Source organism: Pan paniscus, chromosome 4 (assembly GCF_029289425.2).
Source record: "Pan paniscus chromosome 4, NHGRI_mPanPan1-v2.0_pri, whole genome shotgun sequence".
Lineage (NCBI taxonomy): Eukaryota > Metazoa > Chordata > Mammalia > Primates > Hominidae > Pan > Pan paniscus.
Window position 1 is genome coordinate 90,080,351 of NC_073253.2, and position 13,849 is coordinate 90,094,199.

At 36.4% G+C, this 13,849-nt stretch overlaps 1 protein-coding gene across 1 annotated transcript in view; it reads left to right on the top strand.

Moving 5' to 3' along the window:
• Nucleotides 1-13,849, top strand: part of CDH18 (cadherin 18) — a 1,104,671-nt gene that overhangs the window by 274,377 nt on the left and 816,445 nt on the right. The gene's annotated exons all lie outside the window — the stretch shown is intronic.

Genomic DNA, 13,849 nt, shown 5'->3' on the forward strand with positions numbered 1-13,849 from the left:
TAGTGTCTATTCATGAGGTAGTGTTACTTCTTTATCCCCCAAAGACAAAATGAAGATATAGGGGGATTGCCAGGAATGGGTTTAAAAGCACAAATGTGGTAGCTTATCATCTACACCATGGAGAGTGAACCCTTACGAAATGAAAGTCAAATGAGACCATCCTAGAAAAAGAAGATGCTCATAGGCATTTGTACCATGATCAACCCCACGCATATGAAAACTGTGACCAAGTGATGTGCCTGGGAGCTTTGACACCCGAGCCGTGTGAATTCACTAGGAAACATGTAATAAGGTAATGGAAGAGAAAATCGTGTGTAAATTTTGCCTTTAACTTTAGACAGCAGTGTATTATACATTTGATATCTGAAATATCTTTACTTTTTTAAGAGTAAGATTCCATATGTCTGTTTGGAAGGGAGCCGGGGTTATGCACACGAATATCCATGTCACTTCTCCAGAGCTGTCAGGTAACTAACACGAGCATTCTTTGAAGACTCTGGGCACATGAATGAGATACAGAATTGAATGTTTAAATTTCCACTTTGATTCCTCATGAATCATTTGAGACTAGTAGCAGCTGATCTTGTGTACAGGCTCAGGGTAGTGCCCAAGGGCTCACGTGTGTGTGTTCTGATCTTCAGTGCGTAGCGCATTCTCATTTAGAAGAGTAGTCTGAATAATTGCGGACGGTACAGTGGCTTTTTAAAAACTACAGTCGTGAGGTGTAAGGTTTGGGGCCGGGAGCAATTTTATGATCGAATATGATGAACTCCTAAGTACCTGAGGTGTGATTGGGCCAATGTTGTCATGAGGTTCTTGCTCTACTTTCAGTGTTTTGATTCCACTGGGAGAATTTGGCCTAGTGTGTGGCTTTGGATGAATCCGTGCAGAGAGAGGTGAGCTTGTACTGTTACAGGATGCTGTCAGACATAGCTATAGTAGGCGCCTAGGGAGGAAGTGGCCATTATTTTTACATTGACTTTTTAGAATGGAGAATGCACGTGAGTTTTTGTTGCAGATGATCATAGTAAGCAAGTGGTTGATGCTGTTAATACTGGCGCTGCCCGACTGACGTTAAGTTTATTCAACTTTTAAAAAGATGAAGAACTAAGGGGAACAAATTTAACTTTGTTGCAACTTAGCCGCACGTGCTTCCCTGGTACCAGCTGGAATCAGCAGCTCACAGGCATCTTTAGGACACTTCAGTGTATATGACACAGTACTTTGTTAGCGTCTGCGTGTGTATGGAAAGTTTACAAAAAATGGCATGAAAAGATCATGATTGGATTTTCTTTTAAACCTGCCCCTTCTGTAAAAAATAGTTTATATATTTTTAAATTAGTGGGTGTGTGTGGCTTCCTTTTTTCCTAACATTCCCAGCAAATTTTTGCTGCTAAGACTATCACTGTTAAATTGAAAATTACAGGGAAAAATGTGATGAATATACCATAACTCAAAATGTGATATTTTCTTAAAATCACTCTTTTATGCTTTAGGAACTGGTTGGTCTCCACTTTGATTATTAGCGTAAAGAGTCTGAGTATATGTGGATTTCATTATAAAATTTAACTTCTTGTCTTTTACTTGGGGCACGGGGCTCCCGGAGGGCTTACCTATTTTCCCCACTATGTTAACAGGTAATTCTAATTTATGCGTTATTTTAGTTTGACTTATTTTTAACAAAATATTAGAAATTATGTTTTAAAATGTTTAATGTGGACTGAAATTTTCATCTTTTGTTTGAGAATCTATGAAGTGTATCATATACGTGGCCTAAAGCAAGGTGTGTATTTTGTTATTCTGAAATTGTTTTGCATCTGGACAAATACTAAGTATCCCAGTGGCCTTTTTTTCTTAAAACCTGTATATCCATCCCATCCTTTTGTGGATTCCTAGTAAGCAAAAAAATTTGTTATGCCATCTTCATTATTCAAATTAAAGACTGAAAATATGGCCAGTTTTTAAAGAAATTTAGATTATGTTTTCCATGGAAGGACAAGTCTGACTGTTCATGGGCTGATTTTCTTTAAAATGATTATTCTATTTTACAATTTCAATTCTAGATCACATTTTATATGTGCTGCATGCCAAAAAAAAAAAAAATAGAAAGAGCAAACTACCTTTTCTGGTGTGGAGGGGAAGAAAAACTAATATTCTACATTACTAGTAGAGTTCAAAACAAGTTTTCACTGAGAGCCTTTTCAGTAAAAGTTAAACAAGTTTGTTTTTTGAGCATTTGTCAGTTGTTCTATTTCAGAAGAGTCAAAATTCAAGCACAATACATTTTGAAGGCTTTGCAAACTCCTAAACCCCTGAAGAGTCCTCTCATTCTGGAAGTGGGAATTTGAGTAGATACTGATTTGTCCCGTAGTATGGTAGATGATGGGGAGGTCTTTTCCAATCAGGCACTCAGAACGCAGGCCACTGTATGTTCTCAACCAGTAACAATCATACTGAGGATGAAGGACTCTCCCTTTGATGCAGACACAATTGTAATGGAGATGTAAAACTTCTTAGCAATCAGATGGATAAATTGTTTGCTTTTTACTTTAAATAGGAAATTGTTTTCTAAAACTAAAATACTTGAATTGTCAGACAATATAATCTCAGCTTGTATTAGTTTTTGAATGCTCCCATCAAGGAAGTGTAACAATCTGTGAAATGTGAATAAATGTAAAGTAAAACAAACAAACAAACAAACAAACAAAACACTGTCTATACAATTACTCTGCTCTGACCTTGTAAGGAAGCAAGTGTATTCTTCCCAAAAGATGCTCATTGAAAAAAAGACACAATAGAATAGAAAGTCTCCCATAAAGATATTAGAATAACATCAGCCTATCTTTAATAACCCGTTCACCCCTCTTTTGTTCAGGCTCCAAAGAAATTCTTCTAGTTCATCCCCTCCATTTTTTTTTAAAGTGAATGATATGTGCTCAGGTTAATCTTGGAGACTTTATCTTTTATTTTTTACATATTCCACAGGACAGTTAATTCTTTCTGTGGCTATACAGGTGAGATAGGGAAAATGCTATGTTTTAAAATAAGTTGACTTGTTAAAACTATTTTAGTGAAAATGATTCTTATAGAAAGTTTGCACATGACATATACCTAGGACTATTGGGTGTTAGGAAGTAATATCAATTTCGCAAGGAGCAGTTCAAAAGCATAGCCCTCCCATAGAGTCAATGTTCTATTTATTAGATCAGGGAGGTGAGCCTGTTGTGAAAATGAAGACAGCCTGAGGAGATTTCATATTCTCTTGATGATTGACCGATTTATTCTTAAGGATATGGGGAATCTCAACACCCGGGGGCTACATGAAAATGTTCTTTCTCTCACCTTTTATGAACAGTAGTATCTTGAAAGCAATTCTAACCACAACGTGCCCTAAAAAGTATGTTAAAATTGTCTTCCCCAAACCTAGTGGGACATGAGATCCTGGCTAGAAAAAAAAGTACATCCTGGTCTTGTTAATGTGGAGACAGACAGCAGGAAAAACGAGAGAATGACTAATGTTCAAATGCATTATTTTCCACAGGAAAATACATACACACACACACACACACGCACACACACACAACTTAATCTATGTGGAAATGTTTGGCTCAGATCCTGTTGTGTTGTCCTGTTATATATTCAGTTTGAGCAAAACTGGGGAGAATCAGATCTCTACTGACCACTAAGGAGCTCTCAAACTTCCTTCCTCTTTAAACTAAGATTTTGCTCCACTAAGAGGAAAGATTACAGGATATTTTTCAGCATTGTGTCGCAGACTTGATTTTTTTTTAAGTGTCACACTGCAAATATATTTTTAAAAAATATTTCTTCACCATTTTGAAAAATGAACTGCAATTCTCGACAGTTATTTGATTTTATCAATTCATGTGGAATGGTCCTGTCTTGCTAAATCCTATTTATAGAACAACACATTTCTATTTACTTTCCCTACATAAAGATACTTTAACCTGCAATATATTTGATCTAAAATATGTCCCAGCTTCCTTCTTGACTATTTGCAGAACTAAGGTTCTTGGGTTATTATTTTATAATAAGAAATATTGAGCCATAAGCACAAGTATTCCACTTCTGAATATTCTTTTTTTTTTTTTTTTTTTTTTTTTTTTTGAGACAGAGCCTTGCTCTGTCACCCAGGCTGGAGTACAGTGGTGCGATCTTGGCTCACTGCAACCTCTGACTCCCGGGTTCAGCAATTCTTCTGCCTCAGCCTCCAGAGTAGCTGGGACTACAGGCATGCACCACCACGCCCGGCTAATTTTTGTATTTTTAGTAGAGACGGGGTTTCACCATATTGGCCAGGCCGGTCTCGAACTTCTGACCTTGTGATCTGCCTGCATCGGGCTCCCAAAGTGCTGGAATTACAGACATCTGTTCTATGCCTTCTTGTGAAGAAACCTGCTGGAATGACTCATTGTGTGTGTGTGTGTGTGTGTGTGTGTGTGTGTGTGTGTGTGTGTGTGTGTAGCTAATGTTGATGATTTGGGGCTTTTAAGTTTAGAAAATCTACTCCTCTCTTCTAGTTACTTGGATCAAAATGGCTTGCAATAATTACTGACATTTCTATTTTGATGACAAACCACATCCATTTTGTGCAGAATTCAACCATGTTTTTATGCTCAGCTTTCCAACCAGTTAAGCCACTTTATGTCTCACTTTCATCTGTGCTCACCTCCTAATAGACCTCCATGTTCCCCTCAAATCTTATCAACAGAGAGGTTATTGTGACTCATTTAAACTAGCCTCAGACCAAGTTACACCCTCTTCAAAATTAGTTGAGGTTTCCCATCTCAGAGAAAAACTTAAAATCTGTTCTATGATTCATAATTCTTTACATTGTGTTTTTCCAACCCTCATGCCTATGTTTTTTATTTTATCTCCTATATCTCCCCATCTTACTCTACTCCTCATTCTTGTGAAACATTAAGATGTCTCTGTCTAGGTGTCTTTGTGCACATTGTTCTCTTTCTAAAAATGCTTTCTTCTTATCCAAATGTTTTTTTTCTTCAGTTCTTCAGTCTCCAGCATAACTAACGTTTCACCTTCTCAGACATTTTCAATTCCCTTCATGTATGTATCAATGTATCTTACCTCATAATTTAATGGTTATTAGATTTTATTTTTTTGTTTCTTGCCAGAGTTTAGGACATATGTTTCTCTGTTTTAATTACTGCTTTATCTTTGGAACAGTACCTGGTATAGTGTAATATAAACTCAATAAATACATATTGAGTGAATTAAACCTTGTTATTCACATTTTTGAATTCCAAGGATATTAACCCTATTTTGAGAGCCAAATTCATATCTATGTAGTCTCCATTTTGTCTTTTAAATTTGAGATGCAATATCTTTATATTATTCTCAATGAGTTAATTATGAGGAATAAGATAACTTGCTCAGTGAATAGACAACTTCCCCAAAGGAAGGATTATCAATCAACTCTTGTAAAACTTAAATTTTTGAAATTCCTTTACTGGTCTCAATTTTAGTAGCAGTCACTAAAAATTAAGTTGGGGTTTCTTCCATCACTCTCTGTTGCACTGTAAGTTACCTAAGTTAATATAATTCATTTACTTATTGATCAGGGCATGATAAAAACAAAATTATAATTTTTTGAGTTTTAATTTTCTATAATTTTTGCTTTTTATATGCAATTTACTGGGAAATTTTACAAAAGAGATAGATAGTTTGCTTTTTTTTCCCTATGCAAAAAGTTAAAGAAAGGTCTTGGTTCTGCCCACGCAAACACTTCAATGGAGAGGTAAGTTGGTTTTTTAGACAGGCAAGTTCCCTTTTTTCTATTTTTCTAAGGTGGAAAAAAAGTCTTACGGCTAGTTACTTCAAGTGAAAATATAATAATGGGGGGATATAATAAGTCGGCAAGACAGATGCCTTCCGGTTACTTATCAGAATAAAAGTATTACAGGTATTGTCAAGTAGAATAATGTTCAACCTATTACCACGCAGTTATTTTCAAATATTTAACTGAGAGGAAACTACTTCTGGAGGACAGGCAGAAGAGAACTCTCTTATTTTATACTTCATTCTGTAATATGAAGTACAACCTCAGCAAGAGCATCAGAGTGGGGTTCATTTGGATCACACTATCCCCCTAACTTTAAGCCCTAACAATTTTTTTTCTTAGAAATGTGCTTTGCCGTTGCTTATAGTGAAATATGTTATAAGAAAAAGTGACATTTGGCACTAGTTATTTCACCATAAAAGTACTGTCGACAAATTTTATATTTAGCAGCATCCAGTTTATGGGGACTCAAGAGATAAAGCTTTTTATGGCCTTGGTGATTCTGCTCCACAACTTGCCTTTTTTCATATTTTGGACATTGTGACTCATTAAATTGATTTTGTTTCTTTCGTTGCATAGGCTACAATGAAAATTAAAGCCAAAGCCATGATCCTTCTCTAAGAAAATGGTTGAAATAATATGTATTGGTTGAGTTTATGCTTTGGTGTCAGACTTGCTGAATTCAAAAGCAACTTTTCCCACTTGCTTGCAGCAAGACATTAGATAGTGACTTGGCCTCAATGTGTCAATTTCCTTTTCTTAAGTGAGGAAGGCTAGTTCGTTCAGAGGGAGGCTGCTATGACTATATGCAGCAATTCAGAAGAATGCTTAAAATCATGCATGAAAAGTAGAAAGAAAGGGGAAAAACCTATAGGATCATTTTCATGATTTTTATATACTAACATTTTTAATTTAGTAAAATATTATAATTCCATTTTTACCTTGGCCTGTTTTATATTATGTATTTAAATATATGTTAAGTATTTTCTGGAAAAGAACACATTAAATTATTTCTAGTTAGATAGGAGATAGATAAAACATAATAAAGTAGATATAAATGGAAGTATATCTATCTCAGAATAAATATAACATAAATTTACAGTTAATAATAATTAAGTACTTATTTATGTAACAGAATCTGTATTGAGTAACATAGACTTATATGCTTACACTAATAATCTGAAGAATTTCTTTATTCATTTATTTCACTTTAAGCAAAATAGTGAATATCGAAATAGCATAGTAATATTATTTTTTCAAACCAGGAAAGACTCACAATGGTTTCTAGAATTATATATCAGGTTCAAAATATTTAAAATGTGTATAAAATTTTAATTACATTTAATATTTTACAATATAATTAAGTAAAAATGATATATTACATATATTATAAACTGTAGTTTACTTATAGCATAGTTTACTAGATTATAACAGTACATTTAAGGTAAAAGAAATTGATTGCTTTTTTGAGGTGTTTTAGTAACATATAATACTATAAAAACTTAGTGGGCCGGGGGCGGTGGCTCACGCCTGTAATCCCAGCACTTTGGGAGGCTGAAGCGGGCAGATCACGAGGTCAGGAGATTGAGACCACCCTGGCTAACATGGTGAAACCCCGTCTCTACTAAAAATACAAAAAATTATCCAGGCGTGGTGGCGGGCGCCTGTAGTCCCAGCTACTCAGGAGGCTGAGGCAGGAGGGCAGGAGAATGGCCTGAACCTCGGAGGTAGAGCTTGCAGTGAGTCGAGATGGCGCCACTGCACTCCAGCCTGGGCAACAGAGCGAGACTCCCTCTCAAAAAAAAAAAAAAAACAAAAGCAAACAAACAAAAAAAACCTTAGTGGAAGTATGTGAATTTGTGGCATTATAATAATCCATTATGAAAATTTGTCGGCCGGGCGCAATGGCTGACACCTGCAATCCCAGCACTTTGGGAGGCTGAGGCGGGCGAATCACGAGGTCAGCTGTTCAAGACCAGGCTGGCCAACGTGGTGAAACCCCGTCTCTACTAAAAATACAAAAAATAATTAGCCAGGCGTGGTGGCATGTGCCTGGAATCCCAGTTACTCGGGAGGCTGAGGCAGGAGAATCGTTTGAACCCGGGAGACAGAGGTTGCAGTGAGCCGAGATTGCGCCACTGCACTCCAGCCTGGATGACAAGAGTGAGACTCCGTCTCAAAAAAAAAAAAAAAGAAAAAAAAGAAAAGAAAATAAAATTTGTCTGCAGATGGATCTTTCTTATCAAGCTTGAGTATATATGTAAAGAAAATAATTCGCTTTGAAAATAAACATATATACAATCAAAACTTATGCTTTCTTAGAATTTTTTTTTTTTTTGAGACAGAGTCTCGACCTATCGCCGAGGCTAGAGTGCAGTGGCACAACCTTGGCTCACTGCAACCTCCACCTCCTGGGTTCAAGTGATTCTCCTGCCTTAGCCTCCCGAGTAGCCGGGACTACAGGTGCATGCCACCATGCCCAGCTAATTTTTGTATTTTTAGTAGAGACGGGGTTTCACCATATTGGCCAGGACGGTCTTGATCTCTTGACCTCGTGATCCACCCTCCTCGGCCTCCCAAAGCGCTGGGACTACAGGCGTGAGCCACTGTGCCTGGCCTCTTAGAATTCCTATGCAATTGATAACCATCTGGAAAAGTGTTTGATAATCATTTTCTTTTCAATCTCCATTGTCTCATTGTCTGCTAAGGGTCTACTGCCTTTCTTCCTATCAAAATTTGTCCGGTTGATTCCTGCCATGATTATCTAAGGCAGTATTATAGCTGGCTCCCAGAGATGTGAAGGTCTATGGTATTAGACTGTTATATACAATTAGATGCAAAACAATATAAAATCACAAAACTTCTTGGTTTTTATTTATGCTATTCCTGATGTTCTAAGATAATTATATACAATGTTCAAAGTACATTTCAGTGTATATCTGTGCCATTTTTTATCTTAAAACAGTGGAGAAAACTAGCCCTGTGGAAACTTTAATTGTGACATTTAAATTATTATACTTTTATTTTCTAAATTATACTTTTCTGATTAATTTTTTATTAAGTAAAATTACACACACAGATTTCAAAGTTCACTCTGAATAGCTCACACATTAATCATGTACCACATCTAACCTGAAATCAAAGCCTTTAAGTGACTATACTGAGTCAATATTTACTATCAGAATTTTTGAACAACGAAAATATATATGTATGTATATGTATGTGTTTATATATATATGTAGGAAAACAGTTAATGTAGTTGAAGTAAACACACAAGCAAAAATACTTCAAATTACTTATTTTTTAATTTTGTAAACCATGCTACACAGAAGGATGTGGTACAGCTTACAGAAAGTATGTACTGTAGAAAACCTTAAGACAAGGTAAGATTAGGAACCTTGGGAAATACAAATGGGACAAAAAGATTAAGTCAAGACGAACAGTTTGAATATTGTTATCACTTTAAATGAAACAATATAGTATGGTATAAATTTTGTAATCTGCTTTCCTCATTACTGCGATATGTCCTCACAAAGAAATCAAAATCAATGTTTACCATTACATCTAACTATAAGATGAGGAAACATTCCCTTAGCCTCCCATCTTACCAGCTCTCCTTTGAGGGGAAATCAAATGAAAACCCACCAACCGCATTAACAAACAGCATATATTTGTGGCACACAGTGCTTGGTTGATAGACATTATTGCTTTCCTGTTACGGGCTAACAGGATCCATTAATTCACATTTGAGGCTTAATCATGTGCAAGGAAAATGGAAAAAATATTTGATAATGACCTTTTATGGGCTGTTGGTTGTAACACTGCTTACTTATTAAACAAAGTAACTACTTTGGGTAGATAAGAGGATGAAGAAGTGGGCATTGAAATGCTTTCGTAAGTGTTAACCCTTAACCGTACTAAAAACTCACATATGGAAAAGATTAAAGGTGATAAATATTAGGCCTCAGTGCAACTTCTGTTTACTATGACCAACAGTGTATATAAATCATCCATTCTGTTATTTAACAAGCAGTACATATTCATTAAAATATTTATTGGGGTCCTATTAGTTTCCACTTAAGAGGAAGTAAACAGAAAAAATTCAAAAATGCCTACGTACATCAATGAAATTAAACCTGCCCCAAATACTATAAATCAACCAACAGTACACTTCTATCCTATTTACACCTCTATCCTGTTAACACTCGTTTCAGGTTTTAATGTTTCCTGTGGCTTTTACATGTTGAGCTTCATATTTTATAATACACTATTTGTATAATAGAAAACTCATCAAAAGAAGTGAATTATCTAAATTAACTTTCAAAAGCATCGGTTATGCCAAAAAGTAATACTGTTTTACCATTTTTATTCATGTGTATAAATATCTCAAGCTCCTTTCTAAAATTGGTGATGCATGTGTAATTTTAATTCATGCATTAATCTCTACTTATTTGTTCTTGAATAAGATACAATAATTTTCCTCATGAAACAATAAATTCTAAATACCCCAAATAAAGTGCAATCATCTTGAGTTTTAGTTATACATCTACTTTTCCATGTTGGACAATTTTTCTCATCTTTCAACACAATCTTCTTTTCTTTTCTTTTTTTATTCAGCTCTTATCTCTTCCTTATTAACACATTTATACCTTCTTTATGACATTTTCTTTCCTGTACTGTTGTCTCTTATCCATTCCACTAGCACCACTCTGAACAGTTTTTGTTTTTGTTTTGTTTTGTTTTTTTGAGATGCAGTCTTACTCTGTCACCAAGGCTGGAGTGCAATGGCGTGATCTCAGCTCACTGCAAACTCCGCCTCCTGGGTTCAGGCAATTCTCCTGCCTCAGCCTCCCAAGAAGCTGAGATTACAGGTGCCCACTACCACTCCCGGATAATTTTTGTATTTTTAGTAGAGACGGAGTTTCACTATATTGGCCAGTGTGGTCTTGAACTCCTGACCTTAGGTGATCAGCCCTCCTCGGCCTCCCAAAGTGCTGGGATTACAGGCGTGAGCCACCGCACCTGGCCTCACTCTGAACAGTTTTAACACAAGAGTTAACAGCTGTTATAGGTTGAGTTGTGTCCCCTAAAAGATATGTTGAAACCCTAACCCCTAGTACCTGTGAATGAAACCTTATTTGGAAATAAGGTATCTGCAGTTATATCAAGTTATGATGAAGTCAGCAGGTAGTCCTTAGTCCTACATGACTGGTGTCCTTGTAAGAAGAGTAGAGAAACAGAAAGTAACACACACACAGGGAAGATGATATGAAGACATATAGGAAGAAGAATGCCATGTGATGATTGAGGCAGAGAACAGAGTGACGCTTCTATAAGACAAGTAATCTCAAGAATTGATAGCAAAACCAGGAGCTAGAAAAAAAAGCATGGAACACGTTCTCCTCCCATGTCCTTCACAAAGACATGGCACTGCTGGCAATTTGAAATCAGACTCTGGCCTCCAGAACTGTGGAGAATACATGTCTGTCTTCAAGCAATCCAGTTTGTGGTTCCTTGTTTTATGGCAGCTAATATAACTGCATTGGCCTCCTCCTCAGCATCTCCAACCACAACACACAGAGCCCTTCAAAAATAATGACAAGTGAAAGTGAAGATAATTTCACCACAACTTTAGTAGGGCATTCTGGACACTCAGCTATCATTCTCTTTATCTTTGACCAAAGGCATTTCTCTCCTTTATTTCTCTACTTCAGCAGCTCTCTATCCTCAAATCCAATTACTTTTTGCTAAAAGCAAAACAGCAGTGTTTCTCAATCTCAGAAATTGAACCATCAAGTGAAAACTTACTGTCTATCAATTTACCCACATTCATTCTCACATCCCGGTCTTACAGCTAACAGACATAAAAAATAAAATAAAAACACCTCTCCTTTACTGCCAATAGCGAATGCCTTCATCCATGTTCTGAATATCATTCGTACATTGCATCAGCATCCAAATTCTTACCTTTGCAAATGGTTCAGTACTGACCCAGGTGTGCTCGGCCGAGGAGGCCACTTAAAGCTTCAGAGAGTTTCTGAGTCAAAGAGCTCACAAAATTGGACATGATGACATGACAGAGGAGAGGCTAGGAAGGAAATTACGGGAAAGAGGTCAAAACTCTGAGGTGAATCAGAGTAAGCATTAAGACCACAAAAGCCAGTAGGGCCAGAGGAGACATTCTGAATTTAAGAAGTTTCTTTATGGTAAAGTAAATAAAATAAAGGCAGTTTAGGATCAATGGGTGCCTGGAAAAATTGCTTTGGACCTACTCTTGTTACATTGATATTTAAACCTTTAATTATATAACCTTTCCAGAAACTATTTCCTTTTCCTTTCTGATGACTCAATTTGAACTTGAGTAAACCTGTTTAAAATCCTATCTTTGAAAATCTATTCCCTGACAAGAGATCTAAACAAAACACATCTCATGTTGGTTCCTCTCCATGTTCCTTCTAGAATGTGCCTTTCTATACAACCAAGTGACTTCCTTTCATTTCTCAACCTGTGGAAATATTCGTTCTGCTTCCACTGCTCTGCTGAACTGATTTTCTCCTCATGCTGCAATGGTCTTTATATTGCCAATTTCATTTCCGTTTTTGGTTCTTACATTTCCTAAATCATACCTAATCTTTTTATACATGGTTCCCCACCATCACCCTCAAGACCATTCATCATTCACTTTAACTGTCTCTTTTCCTTTTTTGTTGTTGTTCCACAGACCGACTCGCTTAGTCTTCATTTCTGGCTGTCAATTTCTCTGAGAGTTAACATCTATTTTTATGGGATCAACTATCATCTATTTGCTAATGGATCTCAATTGAATATTTTTAACCTAGAATTTTATACTTAATTAAAAACTCTTTGATTCACTATTTCCCAGGAAATTTCAAACTTGGCATGCTCCAACCTAAATGTATCTTCACTCAAGAATATACCTTATTCTATATGACATATTTTGTTCATGACATGAATAAATATCTCTGGAAGCCATATTTTCTGCTTCATTCTTATAATCACTCTCATATTTAGGACCATGGGTATATTTTTCCCTTGTCCATTTCAATATTTTTTACATTAGAACCTTTGCATCCAGTTTTGCCCCTTTAAATCAGCCTAAATTCTGCTCCAACATTGGAATCTTAACACCTCACCACCCTATTTGAAAGTTCTCAATGACTCCCATAGCATCATAGAACCAGGCTTCATAGAATGACATACCATGCCACAATGTTCTGGACCAAGTCCACACTTCCACCTTCTGCCTCCTTCTTCCATTTGCTATTTCGTTTTTAGCCATCCTGAGCTACTATTCTGTTTTCCAAGTGAGCCAAGCTTCCTCATGCTGTCATGGCTTTGAACATATCACCTTTGCTTGGACTGTCTTCCGAATCAAGCATTTTTCACTGGATCATATCCTAAAACCAGAATGCTTGTCAGGATGTGGCTCAAATATTATTATCCTGGAAATTACTTTAGTCTCTATAGGTTTGAAGTATTTTAATTTGGGAACCTGTATTTCTATAGTTCATTCTTTGAGGTATGCAAAGGTAGGGATTATGCTTTATTCACTTTTGTGATCTCAGCACTTAGCCTAGGTCCAAGACTACATCAGGCATTTAAATATTTGTTGAATAGATGTTGCCATCTCTGATCTTCCCCACCTCTAATCTTCACACACATTTCTAGCTGCAGAGGTACATAAGCATTAGCAACATACTCATTCTACTGCATAAGAAGCATGCTTGTTTTGATGCTAGCTCTGTGTGTTGAGCAGTGATTCTCAAGCATTAATGCATAGAAGGATTTCCTGGAGAGCTTGCTAAAACACTTAAATTGAGACCACTCCAAGAGGTTCTGATTCAGCAGGTCAGATGGGGCTCAGAGAGTCCTAACAAGCTCATAGATGCTTCTGTTCTGATGGTAGCAGTATAACCTTTGGGAACCACTGCTGTAGAATGCACTTGACAGGGAAGGAAGGTATTATTTCTCCCTGCCTTTGGGAAATAGTCAGGAAGCACATCTAAA